This window comes from Metopolophium dirhodum, chromosome 2 (assembly GCF_019925205.1).
Source record: "Metopolophium dirhodum isolate CAU chromosome 2, ASM1992520v1, whole genome shotgun sequence".
NCBI classification, from domain to species: Eukaryota; Metazoa; Arthropoda; class Insecta; order Hemiptera; family Aphididae; genus Metopolophium; species Metopolophium dirhodum.
Window position 1 is genome coordinate 31,703,040 of NC_083561.1, and position 22,620 is coordinate 31,725,659.

Genomic DNA, 22,620 nt, shown 5'->3' on the forward strand with positions numbered 1-22,620 from the left:
TTACCATGCTCTTCGGGAGTTGCACATGCCTCAGTTAAAAAATATAGACATTTTCACATTTTTTTTTACGATAGCGTTTATAGAGTACATATAATAATATTATGTAGTTTTTTGTTAGAAATTCATAAAACTTTTTTATTCGAAGAGGTAGTATAATTGTAGTCTTTTTACTGGGAAATTAAAATAAAAATAAAAAAGTGGGTAAGTAGGTGTCGCTCTGCCGTACAGTATGTTACAAGTGGGTCACTATAGTTGATTGTGTTATATTTGAATTCAACGATATATCACCATTGTATACGAAAAACGAATCTGAGGGGAGACAGTTGGTTAGCCTAGGATATTATTTTATACCATATTTATATTGTTATTATTAATACGGTATCCAGTAAGATGAAATAATATTATTTGCATATTATTATTATATTGAAAAATGTGTAGTGTGTACATAATAAAATACTTGAGAATTTCCAATTACTCACCAACAATATTTTTAAATTTCAACAAAATAAATAAAATCGTTATTCTCGGTTATTTATAATGTTATTTTGTCCAAATTTGAACTTAAAATAACTATAACAAAATTGTGTTTGTATATTTGTAAATTTGTTGGATACAGTATTATCTACTCGTGTGGAACCTTGTTTTAAATTTTTATTCCTCAAGCTGAATATTTTATACATTTTTCACTACTAAATAATTTGTACATTTTCAATTTGATAAATTTCGTCAACATTTGAACTTAAAATGATTATAAAACAAAAAAGGTATTTTTAATATTTTTCAACAGCTGTTGACACAACATAACGGGAGCCTTGTATTACATTCTCAAGCTTTTCGACCCAACAAATAAAGTCTTATTGCCGGTTACAGAATTTCCTGAAACAGTTCAAAACAAGTTGAAATATTTTGAAATGTTTATCATGTATGGGAAATAATAAAATAAACATAACATGGTGTACATTTCAAGTATCTACTGGGAATAACAACAAAATAAATAAATCTTTGGATGAATTTTTTTTTAAATGTAGACATTTAGAATACAGTATTGTGGCGTTCTATGCTAAATGTTTTTCAAACATTAAATATTACTTGTTACTATATTATTCAAGCCTGGGCAAGTGAATGATAATTTTTAAATGAGTTAAGTTAAGTTTATAGAATCCATTTTGAAAAGTTTAAAATTAATAGTTAATCTAATTTTTTTCTTAACTCAGTTAAGTTAAAAGTTATATGGAAACTTTCAATTAACTTATTAACTTAAGTTAAGTCAATATTTTTTTTTTCAATATATAAATAGCTAGTCATATGGTTTGAAATAATAAAATTCATTAATATTATTACTCAGAAAATAGACATTAAACTAAATTTGTTAGGTTAGGTTATACAAAATAATGTATACAAAATAAGATATTATAAAAATAATCTTTTGATTTATTTTAATAGATAATAATATAAATATATAATATACATGTTTTAATTAATAAATAAAAATAACATGGCATTAATTTTCAACTGAATACTTTTTCAGAAACCTAAGCAAAACTTATGAATCAGTAAAATATTTATTGAATTTTAACAAGAGTCATCTCAAAATTTTCGTCAGCCATTGATCTTCTACGTTTATTTAATAATTGACCTGCTGCACTAAACAAACGTTCTACATGTGCAGATGAAGGAATAGCTGTGTTACATTGTATATATGCGTTTCTTAAAACTAATGGCAAATCTAATGGACTTTTAATGTTTGTGTTTGAACAATAATTGTTTATTATAATTTGGATATCGTTATTTTCATTGGTTTCATAATTATTTAATCTAAAAAAGTCTTCTTCAGAATCACTACTATTATTGTCTGTAGAAGCTCTGGTAGTTACAGCAAGATTTGTTTCTGTTAACTGAGCATTATCAGTTATAAACTCCAAAAACGTTTGTTTAATTTCGTTACAATTTTCAGAATTTGTCCAGTTTAGCTTAAATTTTGGTATTAAACATGCAGCTACTTGGCATGATGTAGAGTCCATATATCTATTGAATCTGCAAATTAATTAACAATATAAATAATTTGATTTATAAGAATCATACATTTTCTTGTGAAAATTATTTATTTTGAGAAATCAATATTCAATATAATAAATAAAATAAATTATGTTTAATCTTAGATCAAAATGGCATAACTAAATTTAGAATTATTTTAATTTTAAAGCCAGTAATGAAAATTTTAAAATTGAAACATAAAAAAAACCAATGTCATCAACTAGATAATATTCTTACTTAAATTAAACATAACAGAGATAAATGACTAGTTACAAATATTACCTATAATGATTTAAAAAGACTTTGTTTAGAATATCAACGATTAGTCTGAATAATTTATAAGTTTAAATTAGTAACAGCCTACAAGTACTTAAATAATATATAATATATTTAATACCTTTTATTTAGTCCTTTTTTTAGCGCAATAACCAAAGGTTTACACAAATTTACTCCGTTTATATCATTTAATGCTTTGTGAATAGCACTAATAATTGTTGGCAGCAAATACCCAAGTGAAACAAACTTCACACCTTGTAATAAATTCAAAGCCTTAGCTATCGGTTTCATCACCTATTTGATAAGAAATGTATAACCATTTTAAAACTTAGAAAATTTGGATTCATAATAACTTTCAAAAAAAAATTAATATACATCACAATATTCCTTTAAAAATGAAACTTCACGAGGTGATGATATAGACGGCAACTGTAAGTCAATGCAAAGTATATTTATCTTATCAATATTGGTCATTATACATTTCATAGCATCATAAAAGGAATTCCACCTGAAATTAATTACAATAGTTATTAATGAAAATAGTAAAATGTTAAAATCAGTTTTAATTTAAATTTGTATGAGTAGAAAAAATAATACCTAAAACAATGAATAATAAGTAATTAATGTACAAATTACTATTATTAGCCATAGCCCATAGGATATATTATTAACCATGATACTAAATAAACTATCAATTATGACCAATTTAAATTTATATATCTAATATATAAATGTGAAAATGAAAACTTTTGAGTGATATGTTCTCGGAAACTACTGAACCGATCGCTATGGTTTTTTTTTTAAATTGAAAAGCTCATTGCGGAGAAGGTTTAAGGCTTTTGATCGATTCTCTAACTTTAAAAACAAAGGAGTTATCAATTATCATAAATAATGACCAGTTATGTAGACTGGGTGGGTGAGGTTCGCGGTACGGCAACGGACGGCGGCTAGACGTGGCCGCCCAAACTTCCCCTTCCATATCACCGTTGCGCGACGTGATAGTTCATATCGTTATTCGTTGCTAATGGAAAACTATAATTATAATTATTATTTAATTATTATATTATAACTTAAATCAATACCATAGATTAAATATATAAAATAATATTATAATCTATGTAAATACAAAAAAAACACAATTTCTCGCATACTATAGTATTATCTAATCAATAATAACTCAAGTGCATAAAATAATATAATCTATGTTAATACAAAAAAAACACAATTTCTCGCATATTCTATAGAAATTCACCGCATTATAGTGAACGAAGGACGGACCGACCGACATTTTAAGAGAAGCTTCGTAAAAGTCGGAACGCTGCTCAATGTTTGTGCATCGACTATCGATGAATTGTCGAATATTCAAGATGCCTGCATTTAAATAGTAAACAGTACTAATAATAAGTAAATTACTAATGTTCGCGCCGGCGGTAGCGTCGTAATAGTCCGTCCACACCGACCGATCACACACACACACACACACACCGCAAGTTTTGTATTTATTATTTTTATGTCAATTGTGTCGTCCGTGAATTATTATGTAATAGATAAATGTAGATAATGAATTATGTAATGCAGCCGCCGACGGCTCGCTGTGTGGAAGCTTTAACACGGCCGCCGGAATAGTCAGTCTATCCCGTTACGCCAACGCCGAAATTACGCTAATCGCCGGCATTTTATTAGATACATTTTTGGCTCGAATAGCCAACAATATTATTATACTCTTTGTAGGCGCGAATCGCCGCCAGTGTCTTTTTATTATTATTGTAATAATTCATTGTGTATTATAGGCGCGAATCGCCACAAATATTATTATACTCTTTATAGGCGCGAATCGCCGTCAGTGTCTGTTATTATTATTGTAATAATTCATTGTGTATATAGGCGCGAATCGCCACAAATATTATATTGTTAGCATCGGCTCTAATAGCCGTTTGCATATTTTATTATTTTGTTGGCATATACCGCAACGCTAATCGTCGGGTTATTTTAAACAGTATCATATTATAACTGTACTTAGTTATTGCTATTTAAATTATTGTCTGGCTTGAATAGCCAGTGAATTTATATTATTATTGTTGTGTGTCTATTATAAAACTATTATACAGGCAAGGGTAGCAGCTGGCCAGCCGTGCACCGTCCAAATTGTGAGTTTATTATTTATTATTTATTATTTATTATTTATTATTATATCCTGTTGGGCCAGAAGGGCCACAATATTATTAGTCATATTTTATACCTTTATGTTGCTGTGATTTTTTATATTCCTTGTGTCCACAAATAATTGTTTATTTTGTGTACAATACAACAACCATTTTTACCAGCAACCGTGTTATCCATTATTAAATAGAGTTACCTTTCTGTCATTATTTTATAAGCTTACACACTATCACATCTACACACTCACACACCCACCACACACTAGCACTCTCTGGTCTTGCACGGCGAACCCGTCCACTTCCTTTGAGTCGCTATAACATATATACACACAAACACAAGTCGATCGGTGTGTGAACGTTGCGTACAAGTATTGCTGTACCGGGCGCACGAGCTATAATTGTATCGTTCCCGGCGCGATCAACTAATAATAACTTACTTTTAATTTAATTTAATTTCTATAATTTTTAAATTTGTATTCGTTTCTTTTAATTATTAAAATTTATCACAATGAAAAGGAAAATTAATTTAGGTCGTTCATCGAATATAATAAAACGTCAACGTTTACTTAGATTAAGTCAAAATAACAATGGCTCGCCAGATAACTGCAATATTAACAGCGATAATAATGATGATAATGTGTAGATATCGGCGCGGTTGGTGCCGGTTGACTCCAACAGATCACGTAATCGTGAAGAATTTATTCAACGAGAATAACAAGGCCGTTTGGTTGATAAGGTTTATTTATTACAAAAACATGTAGGAACGTAAATAGTACAGTCAAAGTATGATGGAACGTAAGTGTCCACCCGACGAGTCGGAAGCGTTGGTCACGAGGTTTTGGCATGTGTGTAAACTAGGGAGCGAGAGGTGCGTGGCGTACGTGTATATTGTCGCGAAGTAGCGGAAAAACAGGAGGTCGGTTCGGACGGCGGCTAGACCGTAGCCGCCGTGCGCAACCAACCGTCGGTTTGGTGGGGAGTGACCAACGCCTTACAGTGTCTACGTCGTCTGGGGAGAAATCATGTGACGGCTGTGCCGCCACATTACTCCCCCCCCCCCCCCCCCGGAGGAGAAAAACAAACTTGTTGGGTTTTTGACTTTGAAAACTGGCGATTGATGACATGGGCGGCATATGAGTGATCGGCCAATGGGTCGTCTCGCAGGACGAAGGCTGGCTTGAGCCGATCCACTGCTATCCAGGATGTCCTGTTGCTGAGTTACAGCTTGAACAACTTGTCCCGGCGTTCGAGGACGGCATAAGGGCCTTCGTATAGCGGCTGTAGCGGGGGGGCGGTGCGCTACTATCCGTAGGAACACATGACTGACCGTGTCGAGCTGCGCCGGCATGAAGATGCGCCTCGTGGAATCATTACTCGTTCCCGCTACCGGCCGGAGCTGAGCCATCGAACTGCGGAGTGTGGTAACCAGGTCGTGCGGAGTCGATTCCGGCGCTGCGGCGTGGAAAAACTCTCCCGGAAGACGGAGTGTGGTACCATAAACCAGCTCAGCGGGAGAAGTGTTGATTCCCTGTTTGACAGTGTTGCGCAGCGCCAGTAGCACTATGGGCAAACGCTCAGACCAACGGGGCGACTCCTGCGCCGTTAGTGCTGCCTTCAAGGTTCGGTGGAAGCGTTCGACCATCCCGTTCGCCTGGGGGTGGTACGGTGATGTGTGGATGTGGTTGATGCCGAAGGTACTGACGAGTGACTTAAGAAGATCTGACTCAAACTGACGACCTTGGTCGGTGGTGACAGTGTCGGGGACTCCAAAGCGCGCGATCCACTGTGTGACGAGCGTGGTTGCGACCGTGTGTGTGGACATGTCAGAAAGGGGCCACGCCTCCGGCCAACGCGTGAAACGGTCGACGCATGTCAGCATGTATTTCGCGTTGTTTGATACGGGTAGCGGTCCTACCAGGTCGATGTGAATGTGCCCAAAACGACGATCCGGAACGGCAAATGGCGTGAGTGGCGAGACGGTGTGCTGATGTACCTTTGATCTCTGACATTTTTCACATGATCTGGTCCACAGCCGTATATCGCGATCCATGCCTGGCCAGCAAAAACGGTTTTTAATAAGTCGAGCCGTCGCCGCAGTGCCGCCGTGGGCTTGTCCATGTAGTGTCGAAAACGTGTTCTTCCTGTGTATCTTTGGTACGAAAAGCCTCGACTGGTCGTTGATCGTGTCAAAAAACACAGGACCGCTTGGAGTCGTTCGTGCGCTCAATACCAGCGATGTAGGTGTGCTGCCCGACAATATTTTCTGTAACTCGGCGTCGTTCGCCTGATCCGCCGCCCACTGGTTAAGGTCTGGCGAGTCTTGGTGTAGTGCTGCCAGTTCAAGCCGCGACAGTGCGTCCGGGACCACGTTACTTTCGCCGCTGACGTGCTCAACGTCGTGTAGGAATTGAGACAGGAAAGCGATGTGGCGTGCTTGGCGGTCGAGCAGCTTCTCGGTTTTTTGCGTGAACATGAACACTAGCGGACGGTGGTCGGTGCGGAGCGTAGTGTGTCTTCCCTCGATGGCGTGCATGAAGTGCTGTGTGGCGAGGTAGGCAGCCAAGAGCTCCCGGTCGTATGTGCTGTACCTCGATTGTGTAGCGGAGAGCTTGCGCGAGAAAAACCCGAGTGGTTGCCACGTTCCCGCGTGTTCCTGCTCCAGCGCCGCTCCGACGGCGACGTTTGACGCGTCGGTGCATAACCGTAGACGTGCGCTGGGCGACGGATGAGCTAAGCGTAGCGTGCTGGCTAGAGCTTCGCGACACGAGTGGAACGCTGTGCGTGCTGCCTCAGTCCAGGCGAGGGGACTGTCGCGTTTTTTAACTTGCGCCGAAAGCGCGTACAGCGGGGTTTGCAGTGCGGCGGCCTTTGGGATAAAACGGTGGTAGAAATTGAGTGATCCCAGGAAGCGCTGCAGTTCCTTTTTGCTTTTGGGTTGCGGCCACTGACGAATGGTTGTGACATTTTCCGGGTTTGGGAGTGAGCCCTGAGAGTCAACGACGTGCCCCAGGAAGATGAGCGACGGTACTGCAAAAACGCACTTGTCCGGGTTGATGGCGATTCCATATTTTTCGAAACGTTCGAGGACCGCGCGAACATGGTCATTGTGTTCGGTTCTGTTTGTTGATGCGATAAGGACGTCGTCGACATAGGCGAAGACGAAATCGAGACCATTGAGGATCGAGTTCACAAGTCGTTGAAACGTCTGCGTGGCGTTCCGGAGGTCGAAGCACATTACGGGAAATTCAAATAGCCCGAACGGTGTCGTGACCGCCGTTTTGTGGACGTCAGTAACCGCGATCGGCACTTGGTGATAAGCGCGGATGAGGTCCAGCTTGGTGAAAACCGTTCGCCCCGCGAGGTTGGCCGTAAAGTCTTGCAAATACGGCAGTGGGTAGCGATCCTGGGTGGTGACGTTATTGAGGCGACGGTAATCTCCGCAAGGTCGACATGTACCGTCCTTTTTTGATACCAGCAGCAACGGGCTTGCCCAGGAGCTTGACGACGGGTGACAAATGCCCTGCTCCTGCATGTGATCAAACTCGCGGCGGGCAGCGACGAGTCTGTCTGGCGGTAGTCGTCGCGGGCGGGCGATAAAGGTGGGCCCGTGGTCGGCAGCACGTGTTCCACGTCGTGGAGAAATTTCTTGGGCACCGGGGATTCATAGGTGACGTTCGGGAAGTCTCGCAGTATATCAGTCCAGTCAGGTGTGCGTGCGGCAGCGAGAAACAGGGCGTTCGCGTTCGAAGTGCGCGTGGTTTTCGTAGATTTCTGGTTGACCGGATTGACCAGGCGATTGCGCCTAATGTCGACGAGGAGGCCAAAGTAATGAAGAAAATCTGCTCCGATGATGGCGCTAGTGACTTCGGCCATCTCGAATGTCCAAGTGAACGGCCAGGCGAGACCGAAATCGAGGACGAGGGTTTTCGGTCCGTATGTTTGTATGCGTGTGCCGTTGGCGGCGGTGAGTGTGATGTTGGATTGTTGTCGGCGGTTGTGGTCGTAAGGTATGACCGAAATCTCGGCGCCGGTATCGACGAGAAACAACCTACCTGAGCGCTGGTCGTTGATGTGGGCCCGCATTGAGGAGACCACAGCACGAAGGGCGGGTGCCTTGGCTGCGGCAGCTAGTTTTCCGCTTGCGACGGTGAGCCGCGTGGCTTGTCGTCTGCGTCCTCGAAACTGCAGGGTGACTGACACCTTTTTGCCTTTTTTCCGAATTTGGCGTGATAGAAGCACGTGTCCGTGTTTCGGGACGAGCCGTGACGCGAAGACGTGTACTGCCGCGGAGTGTTGTTGACCGCGCGAGTGTTGCTTCCACTCGGGAGGTGCTGCGTGCGAGCAACGACGGTTTGCATTTGTTGCGTCAGTGATTGCACCGCCTTCGCGAGCTCCGAGAGACGGTCGTCGGGAACGGAAACAGCGTCCACTCGCTGTGAGCTGCAGACCTCCGTGACCCGATCTGCACGGGCGGCGAGGGTTCATCAATGCTAGATAATATTGCTAGGACGTTGGTGGGCAGTTTCTGTAGCCAAAATTCCTTGAGCGCAACTTCCCCGAGATCTTGCGGGGCGGCGTTGCGCATGTCTCTGAGCAGCTGCGAGGGTCGGCGGTCACCGATGCCTCCGGGGAGAACAATCTCGCGGAAACGCGTAGATCGAGGGACACCGAAAACGTCGATGAGGCGACGACGGATTCCTTCGTACGTGGCTGAGGACCCGAGCAGGTCGGCGACCGCGCGAATGCCCTCTTCATCGAGCGTGGTCAACACGTGGTTCACGCGTGAGTTGTTTGTTGAAATGCGCTGGCACGCGAAGGTTGCTTCTGCGTGGGTGAACCAGTGCTCCGGCGCGTGCCTCCAAAAGGCAGGAAGGCGGGCGACGGCGGCTACGTCAGGCGGTGTCGCGTTAACGTTGGGCGGAGGTGGGGTGCTCGCGTTGCTGTTTCCGCCTTGCACATTTTCGGACGCGTTTGACATAATTCACTCGCGATGGACTGATCGGACTAACGGGGTAAGCGGTACGCGTGTACGAATATCGAGGTCACCAATGTGGAGATATCGGCGCGTTTGGTGCCAGTTGACTCCAACAGATCACGTAATCGTGATGAATTTATTCAACGAGAATAACAAGGCCGTTTGGTTGATAAGGTTTATTTATTACAAAAACATGTGGGAACGTAAATAGTACAGTCAAAGTATGATGGAACGTAAGTGTCCACCCGACGAGTCAGAAGCGTTGGTCACGAGGTTTTGGCATGTGTGTAAACTAGTGAGCGAGAGGTGCATGGCGTACGTGTATATTGTCGCGAAGTAGCGGAAAAACAGGAGGTCGGTTCGGACGGCGGCTAGACCGTAGCCGCCGTGCGCAACCAACCGTCGGTTTGGTGGGGAGTGACCAACGCCTTACAGTGTCTACGTCGTCTGGGGAGAAATCATGTGACGGCTGCGCCGCCACAATAATATAAATAATATATCTGTTACCAATAGTGTTGGTAGTATTAATGAAAACAATATTAATAACAACGAACATTTAGATGAACAACAAGTTCCATGGCGTTGCCGTGAAATGTCGGCATTTACTTATGATAAATTAATAGATTATAAAAATAATTCTCACGTTATCATTGGAAATATGAATTTAAAATGTAATTATTGTCGTGCATTGAAATGATCCAAAGAGCCTGCAGGTTTTTGTTGTTCAGGAGGAAAAGTTGTTTTGGAAGACATTGCGGATCCACCTGAACCATTAAAAAGTCTCTTAAATTTTTCTCACAATAATTCAAAATATTTTTTTGACATGATACGTGTTTATAATTCGGCTTTTCAAATGACATCGTTTGGTGCAACAGAAATTAGACATGGAAATTTCATGCCAACATTTAAAGTTCAAGGTCAAGTCTATCATTTGGCTGGTTCTTTATTACCCACCGGTACTGAAGAACCAAAGTTTTTACAGATATATTTTACAGGTGACTCAGAGAATGAAGTGAAAAGGCGTTTGTCTATTGCTCCCAATACAGATAAACAAATATTATATGATTTGCAATAAATGTTGCATAGAAATAATTCGTACATTCGTAGTTTTAAGAGTGCACTCGATTTGATGCCGTCCAATCTAGATGAATTTAAGATTGTTATTAGGGCCGACAGAAAACCACAAGCAGAGCATCATGGTCGATATAATACTCCTCAAACTGATGAAGTAGCCATATTAATTGTCGGCCAAGAATTTTCAAAGAGAGATATTGTATTAAGAGCTCGAGATGATACATTAACACGCGTAAGTGAAATTCATCGTTCGTACGATGCCTTACAGTATCCTCTAATGTTTTGTTATGGACAGAATGGTTATTCTATTGATGTTTCGCAAGTTAATCCAATTACAAAAATTCCTCTTAATAAAACGGTTTCCGCCATGGACTTTTACTCTTATAGACTTCAAGTCAGAGAAAATTCTAATAATACACTTAAATACGGTAAACTTTTGAATCAATACATTGTCGATATGTACGCGAAAATTGAAACTGAACGGCTTCAATATCTAAGAGCAAATCAAACTAAATTACGAACTGAAATTTACACTGACCTTCAAGATGCAATGCAAGCTGACGGAAACCCAGATCAAATTGGCCAGAGAGTGATTTTACCATCTTCATTTGTTGGTGGTCCACGCTACATGCAGCAACGTAAACAAGATGCCATGGTGTACGTACGAAATTACGGACGCCCAGATCTTTTTATTACGATGACGTGCAATCCTCAATGGCCAGATATTCAATCATGTTTATTTACTAATCAAATACCAGCTGACCGGAATGATATTATCGCATGCGTTTTCAATTTGAAAGTGAAAAAACTTATAGATTTAATTACAAAAGAAAAAATATATGGTGGAGTTAGGTGTTATATGTATACTATTGAATGGCAAAAAAGAGGATTGCCTCATGTTCATCTCTTAGTGTGGCTCAACGATAAATTAAGGCCAAATGACATCGATTTAGTTCTTAGTGCTGAGTTGCCAAATCAACAAGAAGATCCTTCCCTATTTAATGTCGTCAGTAGAAACATGATTCATGGCCCATGTGGTACATTTAACATGAATTCACCGTGTATGCAAAACGGAAAATGTTCAAAAGGTTTTCCGAAACTGTTTACCATTGCGACACAATCCGGACAGGATGGTTATCCAAAATATCGTCGTCGATCACCGGATGATGGGGGGCAAACTTTTCAGCTTAGGAAATCCGGTAATCGCATGGTCACAATCGATAATCGGTTAGAATAGTCAAATGATATTCTTTAGAATAGGATTTTGTATAAATTGATTATATTAAGTACAAACGACAAACTTGGTAAAAATTTGATACTTTAGAGTTAAATCATACGTACAAACAGCACGGGGTCCGTGATCTACCTCAGGTAGATTGTCTACCTGTTGATGTACTGCTGCGTATCAGAATTTTTATTCTGGGAAACGGAAAAGTCAAGATACATTTTGAATACTATACACCGAATATTAAATAACGAATTGAACAAAGTTTAAGTCATATAGAGTTGATACATTTAACGGGCAACGAAGTGCACGGGATCAGCTAGTAAATATATAATAATAAAAATGTATGCATTAATTAAGATATTTACTACTTATTAAATTAAATAATTATTTAATTCACCTAGTGGTATTAGGAGTAATAATATAACGTCCAAGGTGATCTTTAATTTTTTCAGAACTTAATACTGACTGGTTTTATTTATTGAATATAGCCTGACACTTTGAAAATACTTATTTACTTATTGCTTTATATGCTGCATCTTTTTCAGCATCATTAGCATCAACAGTAGCAATTAAGTTAAGTGTATGGGCTGCACATCTTTGATGTGGAGGCAATGAAAAACAAAATGAACTTTCAATGACCTGGGTTTCTAATAAATCTGTTACTTCGACATTCATAGGAATCTCATTCACGTCAGGAACATCAATTCCATCATCTACTGTATCCTCTGTACCTTGTTCACAGTCACTATTAAAGACTCTAAAAGTAATAAAATTGAAAAATTAATTAATAAAAAAACAATAAACCAAAGCAGTGAAAATTGTCTTTAATAAGTCTGAGTAAAAAAAAAAAACATTTTACTTACCTAAAAGCTTTAACAAAATTAGCAGCATTATCTGTAACTATTAAAGTGACTTTGTTTTTAAGCTTAAACTCATTAATTACTTTATCTACACATTCTGCTAAGTTATCAAATGTATGTCGTCCAAAAATACGCCTACAAGCAAGACCTTTAGAATAACTTTTAAGTGTTTCGGGATTAAGCCAATGGACAGTGAAACCAATATATGATCTATAATAACAAAATAAAAACTGAAGTTATAAATAATATACCTAAATAAAAATAACAATTAATATGCTATTAAGTATTGTAATTTGTAATACTAAGTCTTAATAAATTAGATTAAATATTATATTATGTTAAAATAAAAAAATTCACAACTAATATGGGTATATATATTACCTACACACTATACTATTATATTATTCTTATTTATTAGTTATTACTAATACTAATGAAATTAAAATAATTTCATCTATCTGTGCTTAAAATTATAAATATGAAAAATTAAAAATTATGTTATAAACCAATTATTAGAAGTGAAAAATACAAGTAAAATTTAATTTAGTAATAATATAAACTTTAATAATTATGACTACTTTTAAAAACTAAAATAAGTAATAATATATTACAATATTCTCAATATTTACCTATGAAATATACTCCAACAATCACACGTTAAGCATACATACTTGATCTTTTCAAAATCAGTTATCATTTCTTCAATCATTTTACCATACAAAGTTTCGATCCTACGAACTAATACTCGTCTTGAAACAGGAATCTTGTTTGAAGTTAATTTGCAGTATGTTATAAAAGCAGGGTGCTCGATTAAGGAAAATGGAGATACTGTATCAATAATCAGTTTTAAATTGGCATCGTTAAATTCACCATCACTTAGTTTTCTAACTGGTATTTTACCCACTTCACACAGCTTTAATTGTTTATTAGATTCAACAATGTTTGTTGTTGATGATCTTTTTTTTGCACAATCATTAAAATTGTTTAATTTTTTTAAGAATGCATAATCTGAAAACCAGATAAATTCATTAAAAAAAACATAATTATGAAATATTATCTATGTAGTATGTATGTTTTAGTTTTACAGGAATATTCATTCAGTATTCTTATGAGTTCTGTGATTATAATTTAATATTTCAATAAACCAAAGGTACAGAAACAGTTATTACATATTTTCATTAACATTATTTTTTAAATTAATTTCTCACAAAAAATTGTTCTAATTTTATTTTTATTGACTAGGTATAACAACAGTTAAAATATGTTTAAGCCTAAAATATGGTAATATAATATCATCTCAGGCTTCAATCATTTATTTATACTCAACTAATTTGTTACTTACTTATGTTCACTACTTGAATTGGAAAAAAGTTCAATGGGGGGATGCAGTGTAAAAAAAAACTGCTTATCAACCCGAAGATATCTAACTATTGAATACCTAGATTATAATAAGTACCGGTAGGTACTCTAAACTATTTTTTTTAAACTAGAGGTACTCCTTCACTCGTTTTCCCTTAATTCAAACACTGCTCTATGTACTAACTATGAATTAGGTACTTTTCATATCAAAAATATTATAAGCTTTATCATGATGTTACTACATAGTATATTATTACACTATTATGTGTTTTAAATAACAATTTATATACTTTAATATGAGTTCTCAAATTTGAGTTTGAAGTATTTGATGTGGAAATTGGTTTCTCTTTATGGCCACAAAGAAGACAATTAAAAATCAAGTTTTTGGTAGATGTATCACAAATTTGTTGAAAATGACTAATATAATATGACCATCTTGGTTTATTATCGGCTGTTCTTATATTCACTACTTCACTGGTGGATTGTTGTTCACACATCATTAGATATTTTACAAATGACAATTTATTATTTCAACTGAAAATTAAAATATAAATTAAGCAATTGTAACTATAATTATTCTGAATATCTAATGAGATGATATTAGATCGTTATTACTTTATACTATTTATATTATTAGAAATTTAAAATCAACTTAATAAAATACAAAATAATAATAAAACATAAAGATTGAAATACTTACCAACGAGTTTAAGAAATCTTCTATTATAGTGTAGACTGAAGGTACTAAGTAGTCAGTAGGTATTGATGGAATTGCAAAAATTAAGTAATTAAAACATTGAATCAAAAAAATTAATAAACGTACTTCACAGATAATGACATGGTTATACGAAAACTGATACACAATATTTAATATTTATTATTTAATACTTAAGGTAGCCACACACGGTCCGGTCGGCCTGTCAGTTATGCCTGCACAGGCCGCCGGAGACCGGTCGGCCGGACTGACGCAGCGCTCACATAGTACGTTCCGGCGAATCTGTCCGGCCGTGGCAAGTTTTATATTGTATTTATTTTATACTGTAGAGACATGGCTACCAACGAAGACGCGCTTGCTGTTTTAGGGTTGTTGATAGCCATGAAAAATAATAAAATTAAAAAACGTAAACGTAGACTGTGGTGTAAAAATTGGTTACAAAAAAGAAACGAATATTCTCACATTAATCTGTTGACCGAATTCAAGTTGCTTCCGAAAGACTGGCATAATTACTTGCGAATGGACGAAGAAACGTACTTCCAACTTCTTTCATTAGTGACACCATTCATTAAAAAAAAAGATACAGTTATGAGGAAATCAATCTCCCCACACGAAAGGTTGACAGCAACGCTCAGATTTTTAGCTACGGGAAGACGTTACGAAGACCTTAAATTTTCAACTATTATATCACCACAAGCTCTTGGGTATATTATACCTGAAACGTGTGAAGCAATGTATAAAGTATTACATAAAGATTACTTAAAGGTAAGTAAATTTTTCGTTATGAAAATAATATTAATAGTTTACAAACATAACATAATATATTAAATCCTTTATTTTTAAATATAAAAATGAGTTATAGAAAAAGCATGAAAAATAAAAAAAACTGGATCCCTTTTTTGGTACTAAAAAATAGATAATGAAAAAAGAAAATTATTACTTTTTTATCACTATAATATAGTAGATAATTTAAATCATGAAAACTACAACTAAAACTCAATGGTTATTATTATTATCGTTACTAAAATTGGAAATATAAGATACAAGTGTGTGTCGTGAGTTCTCTGATGAACTTTCAATTTGAGGCGAATGTTGCACTGAATTGAATGGAATAAACGATTGATTGTTGAACTCCGTCTGAATCCGTGTTTGTGGGTAATTATATACTTCATAACTTTTATCGCTGCCAGTGGAATGACTTGTTGAAGGAGAAGCTGAATCATAACTATATGGTCCATAGTTTTGTTGGTTTTGTTGCACCAACTTGTGTGAAATAGTTAAATTGTTCATTTCAGCTTCAAATAGAATGTCATTGATGAGTTTTTCGGCCAAAACTCTCTGTGAATTAGATAAATCACGCAACTTCATAGCAACGTTTTTGCCAAATACATCAAAACGATCGTCTTTTATTCGGGACTGCTTGAAATGGTCTTTTACACTAAGCAAAACTTCGTTTGTTAGCGCAGATTGATCTGATGTATTTCTGTGTGGTCTTTAGCGAATGCGTTGAGTTTCATGCGATATTGATGCTGGTGTACTTGTAGTGAAGTCGTGCGTGCTGTAAGAACGGCGAACACAAAATGAACGACCAAGAACTATTTTTATATTTTATATTTTTATCTAATGATTCTAATGACAAATGGCAATTTATGTTTATAAATACAAACATTATAAATACATAATATGAGCATAACCCATAACAGAATTAATAACTTATTTGGTTATTTATGTCTTTATGACGAAAATATTTTATAATATTATATTCTTGTAACTTGTAAATTGTACATTTGTGATTTATGCGTTGTACCTTTTGGCTTTTACAGTTTTACCCATATCACATCATATTATGTATTAATTATTAGCACGAATTAAATATATATATATATATATATATATAATATATTAATATATATATATTTATTCGTTGTTATTACTTATTAGTTATTAGTATTTAGTATTTACTATTTAATATTGTTATTTAAAATTTTTACCTATGGACCTTTGGACACTACCTATGCCCGTATGCCGAGGTATAGTGGTATACCTATATATAATTAATTAAGTTATTTTTATTGAACAATTCTGATTAATGGAACGAGAATTAAATAAAATTAAATTGTATTTCCTATTCTACTATTCTAGTAAATGTATATACAATATGAATCAGATATCAATAATAATTGTATTTATAATTTAATTATTTATAAATTAACTTAACTTGAATCTGATTAAAAGTAACTCGTTATTTATTAAGTTTATATCAATTAAAACAAATTAAGTTAAAAATTAAGTTAATGAAAATTAAATTTTAAAAAGTTAAGTTAAAAGTTAAAATTAACTTAACTTTTAACTTTTTAACGCGTTTATGCCCAGGCTTAATATTATTTAATTAATTTGCCTACTTTAAATTATAATATTGTATACATAATATAATGACTGCTCAAAAAACATGAAAATGAATGATTGTACTAAAACAATCTTTGCCAACTTAATTTTAAATTGATCTAAACTAGTCTTAGTGAATCGGTAATCATATCATAACATATTATGGCAAAAATGGGGAAGATAATTTGTGTGAAACAGGTGACAACCGCGGGGAGTACCTATAGGCTATAATAATGCGTTCGTTATCGCTGGTACATGTTACCGATCGGCGATCACGACGTATATTGCCCTGTACATACGTGTTGGGTCCCAACCCCAAGTCCTGGATAAACTACTAGTAGAATTTTCAAATACTTTGCACCAGGGCTTGCGAACGCTATAATAAGGTTATATTTGACAAAAAAAAACGATTGAAATTTGTAAACAAAGGTAACAAAGGGTAATTATGACGGAAAGCGATAGTAAAAAATAATTAAATACCACAAAACAAAACATAACAATACAATTAACAAAATATATTATATATCATTAAACAAAACATAACGCAAAACGTAATTTATTGAATATCATTGAACGAAAAATAACGCGAAGCGAAATATTGATTATATTCTATTCCGTTTCCATGCTATTACCTAATACCTCCTACCCGGCTACCCGCATTAGTTATTATTTTTTAATTTAATAGGTATTAAGCTATTAACAATATTTTATAACGATAAACTAAAACATTGTAAAACGTTTTAATTCTAAATAACGATAAACTTAAAACTTGTAAAACGTTTCAGTTCTAAATAATGATAAACTCAAAACTTGGATATCGTTTTAATTCTAAATATCGATAAATGCAAACATTGTGTAATTTTTTAATTGTAAATAACATAAATCGGATTTTTTTCAAAATCCAAGCCCTGATTTCAACCAATATGATTTTAGAGAAAAAATGGCTAGGTACTAAAGAATGCATTTATTTTTACTTTGCTGTCTAATTGTATTTATGCCACACTTCATCAATGTGATAAATGTTTGGTTATATTTATTCATATTAAAAAGCATTTGACTCGATATCCCATTAAATATTATAATTAAATACCAAAAATGAATTGCTAAACATTATTTTAAATTGTAATATTATTTTTATTACCATAACGGTATTTTCCAACTCAAAATAATTAGCACATTTTCGTGGGTTTTACGACTTTTGCAAAAATTCTAACTTTAAATGCTTATAAGAAAAAAATGTTGACTGTAGGTTTTTACTAATAGCCTTGTATATTACATTTTGAATCGTGTATAGAAAATGGTCATATTATATTATATTAACAACCAGTTACAATTTCATGTATCTACAGTTAATAATAATTTGTTTTAGAGTTACACCAAAAACCAAACTCGATTTAGTGAAAAACCGATTTTGCTTAAAAATTCCCGATTTTAATTATTTTTTTGTTTGTTTTTTCGGCGCTTTTGAAAACTATTGAGAATACATACTATTGTATACAGGATAAAAAAACATCATTGTAAAACCACTAGCTTCCTTGCTCCGCTCAGAATCTTAAATTCAGATTAACAAACCGTCTCCGCTCAGAATCGTTTTATTACAATGATATTATATGATTTACTTCAAGTTTAGTACAATCATGTTTCGATTTTCTCAATAATTATTCAATGACGCAGGAAAAACCACCGACAAATTACAAATAACCGCTAAAAAAGGGATTTTAATTTCTAACGCTTTGTTTATCACCATAAAAACTATAATATTTTAATTTTTAATTCAACTTACAGGCTATAATAAAATGATAATAATATGAAATATCCAGACAAACCGTCTCCGTTCAGAATCGTTTTTCTTATACAATGATATTATATGATTGACTTCAAGTTTAACACAATCCCATTACATTACATCCCATTACATTATACATTGACCCACTTGTAACCTACTGTACAGCAAAGCGGTATCCACTTACCCGCTTTTTTAATGTTATTACCTATGAGTGAAAAAAAATGTTTTAACTAGGTCAGAATGCTTGAAAATGTAATACAGGGTTCCTCATAAGTTGTTATAATATTGGTTAAAAAATATTAAAGATGCGTAGTCGTGGTTTTTCTTATAAGTATTTACAGTAAGTAAAGTATAAGTTAATATTGACAAATTTTATCGAAATTCCGAAAATGTGCAAAGTATTTTGTAGTAAAAAATGTATAAAATGTTTCCAATTAGTTACGAATTGACAATATAAAACAAGGGTTCTCATAAATAGTTTTTTTTGGAACCAAAATATCTAAAAAATAAAAAAACAGGTTTTTTATTGACATTTTCAAATGCATTTTTTCATCGAACATTTATATAACCTACAGAGTATTGCTAATGCCTAATAGTAAAATAAATGACTTTCATCACAATAATATCATAAAATAATCTTAGTAATATTATACGGTGACGGTATTCGCTCAAAACCGTTAGTCGTAAACAATGATTTTATATCATTGAATTCAAATTTAACACATACATTACCTACAGTATCTCATTTAGATACCTAATATACTTACAATAGAGCTAGTGCTGTAACTATAGTGACAAAGATCCAGGTGCTAACATAATATACGTACAGTCCGTTCATCTCTCTTGAGCATTATACAATTAATAGTAAATACATAATAAATACGAACTGAGTGACTGACTTCACAATATGAGTACTCTTTACTCCTTAGAGGTAGGATACTATTGGTGGATGTATTGAATTTTAATGAACTGATAATTAATTTCCCCATTGAAAGAATCAACAAATCTATTTAAGAAGTCACTATAGGCTGAGTAATTTCTCCAATATTTAGATAAACAATTCCAAGTCAAAATAACTGACCAGGCCTTTACATTTTCATTATATTAAATTGAATACAAGAAAATAATAAAATTATTATGAATCATAATAATTTTCCGTTTTTATTTGGTCTATTCGTTTATTTTCTCCAAATGCCTTTATGAACAATAATATCTATGTTGTTATTAATAATATTTCAGCTCCGCTATTATAACACAACTAAATAAATGAAACACGCAGTGAGGTAGTTAACCACTATACTTTATTTGAACACTTTGTTGATTCAAAATAAAGACCAGTAGTATTTCTGAGTGGCGTTACGTGTACAATGTACATGCTTGTCCATGTTTTCTGATATTTCAGCTATGATTATGACTAACACCCTGAAACATAGTAGGAGTTACTCGTGGAATAATCTTAACAGGTTCCTGTGTAATCGCGTCTGCTTATTACATTTGAGAATAGTGGCGTTGGGAGAATCCGTATGGACTTCTATCACAGGATATGGTCCTATAGATTTTTACGTCCTAATTTGCCTTTACTGGGTTTTTTTTTTTAACGAGAACTTTATCGCTTACGTTAAACGTCAGAAGTGTGATTTTCTGGTCATAGTGGTCTTTGGATTTTAGTTTCGATTCGATTTGTTGTTTGGTTACCATCTGATGAGTTTTCTTTATTTTATATTATATATTATATATATATATATGAAATTAAATGAAATAAAAATGTATTATTTATTATTAAATGTTATAGGTGATTTATAAACGGTTGAAATATCTTTTGATTTGGCTGAAAGTGGTTTATTTACATTTATAAAACGTACTTAACCAAGTTGGGATTGTTTTAATGAATCATCAAACAAGTACTTCATAGACGCCACAGGACCTCTATAATGTGGGTTGCTACGATTGAAAATGCCTCACTGAGCCATAACGGTAACTTTTCCACCACACATCATATTACCAAAATTACAAGTCTACAATAATATACTTAATATCTTCGATACGATATAATATATATTAAATAATATTTATTACAATTTACAATAGCTACTAAAAGTAAAACACCAGGTGATTGAATACAGGCGATCATTGCAGTATCATGCAGAATCTGTAAGTTAAATCGTCTGTTTGAGTTGTTTGATTCATAAATAAATAATTTTTTGCGGTTTACAAAATAGGATTTGAATATGTAAGAGCGAGAGTACATAGAATATATTATAATTATCTAAACGTAGCCTTTAATATTATCAATATTAGGTAGTTCTAAAATAAAACAGTAAGTACATAATATGTTGAATATTATGTTTAATATTTGATGTTTAAACGCCAACAAATTTAAATGTCAATACCTATACTATAAAATGATAAAAACAATGGAACTTAGAATCAGTGACATAAAGTGGTTATTTAGTTTTAGTTCGGAATATTATTAGTGCTATATAAGTATGTTTCTTGAGGATTTACATTATTACTGACTTAGGTAATTATTGTATTTTTAGCACATTACAATTTTTAAATAGAATAAGCAATAACAGAACAACAAAATTAAACTGTAAATGAACTTTTAATAAATAACGATTATCGTAATAAAACAATCATTCGGTCTGGCTTCATTTTTACTTTATCGGTCTGGTCCAGTTCGGTCCAGTCCGAGTCTCTGTTAAAATGAATCAGTCCGGTGGTTCGGTCCTGGTCTTTGTTAAAATGTGTCAGTCCGGTCCTGGTCTTTATTAAATTATATCAGTCTGGTCCAGTCCTGCTTCATTTTTATTTTATTGGTCCAGTCAGGCCTGGTCTCTGTTAAAAATGATTAGTCCGGTCTGGCCTTTAAGAAAATAGACCGTGCAGAGCTCTCTCACTGAAAGGCCGCGGGCTTTTCCGTCAAGAATTGCCTTTCACAGCGTAAGTCCGCCAGCACCTGAAGTGTGTGAGAGTCCACCCAGGTCGTCCAGGTCAGCGTTGCTCTCCACTTCTGCCTGCTGCTTGACAGACTTCAGTATTTTAAGTTAATTTTAAGGTTTGTCCAAGTCATGTGAGCTTTGTGGTAATTGCACCATACCGATTGGACCACAGAGACATCCCCCGCCCATAACTAAATTGTCGCATCCTAATTACCTTGTAATTCATCATCTTTCATCACCATAGAAGTCGCGATGCACATAATGTTGCCTACCCACACATCTTTTAAGGCGTAGCAGTTTAAGTTGTCAAGTCAGTTTCTAAGGCGTCATAAACCTATTATTATTCTCGGACATAATCGAGAGGTCCTTCGAAATACAGTGGCCCAGCTCCACCTGGACGCTGTAGCACTATAAATAAATAGGTAGAATTCTTCTAGAAATCAATTATACACACTTACATTTAAAAATAAAATCAAGATCATTTTCGTTATCATCAAACGAGTTAATGCTTAGAGAATCTTCATCGTAAGCATTCACATTTTTATTTTCTAAAAATTAAGATAATGATGAAGATATAATCTACGTACTTTTATCGTTGTATGGTATATCGTCTATTTATTTGACAAAAATATTGATAGGACTACAAATTGTTGCAAATCGTTCCATTCAAAGCTGAATAAAGAATTTACAAGTGCCCATCCTAAAATATTTTATTTAATGGAGACTTTAAACAGAATTCAGACAGAAGTTAACTTAACTATTGCGTTTGTTCTAACACCAAGTATGAGTTAACTTTTGATATATTCACTCTACTATCCTACCGTGAC

General features: G+C 34.9%; 1 pseudogene; it reads right to left on the reverse strand.

The window, feature by feature from the left end:
* Positions 1–1,562: 1,562 nt before the first annotated feature.
* LOC132938883 (uncharacterized) lies at positions 1,563–22,053 on the reverse strand (annotated as a pseudogene).
* Between the last annotated feature and the right edge of the window lie 567 nt (positions 22,054–22,620).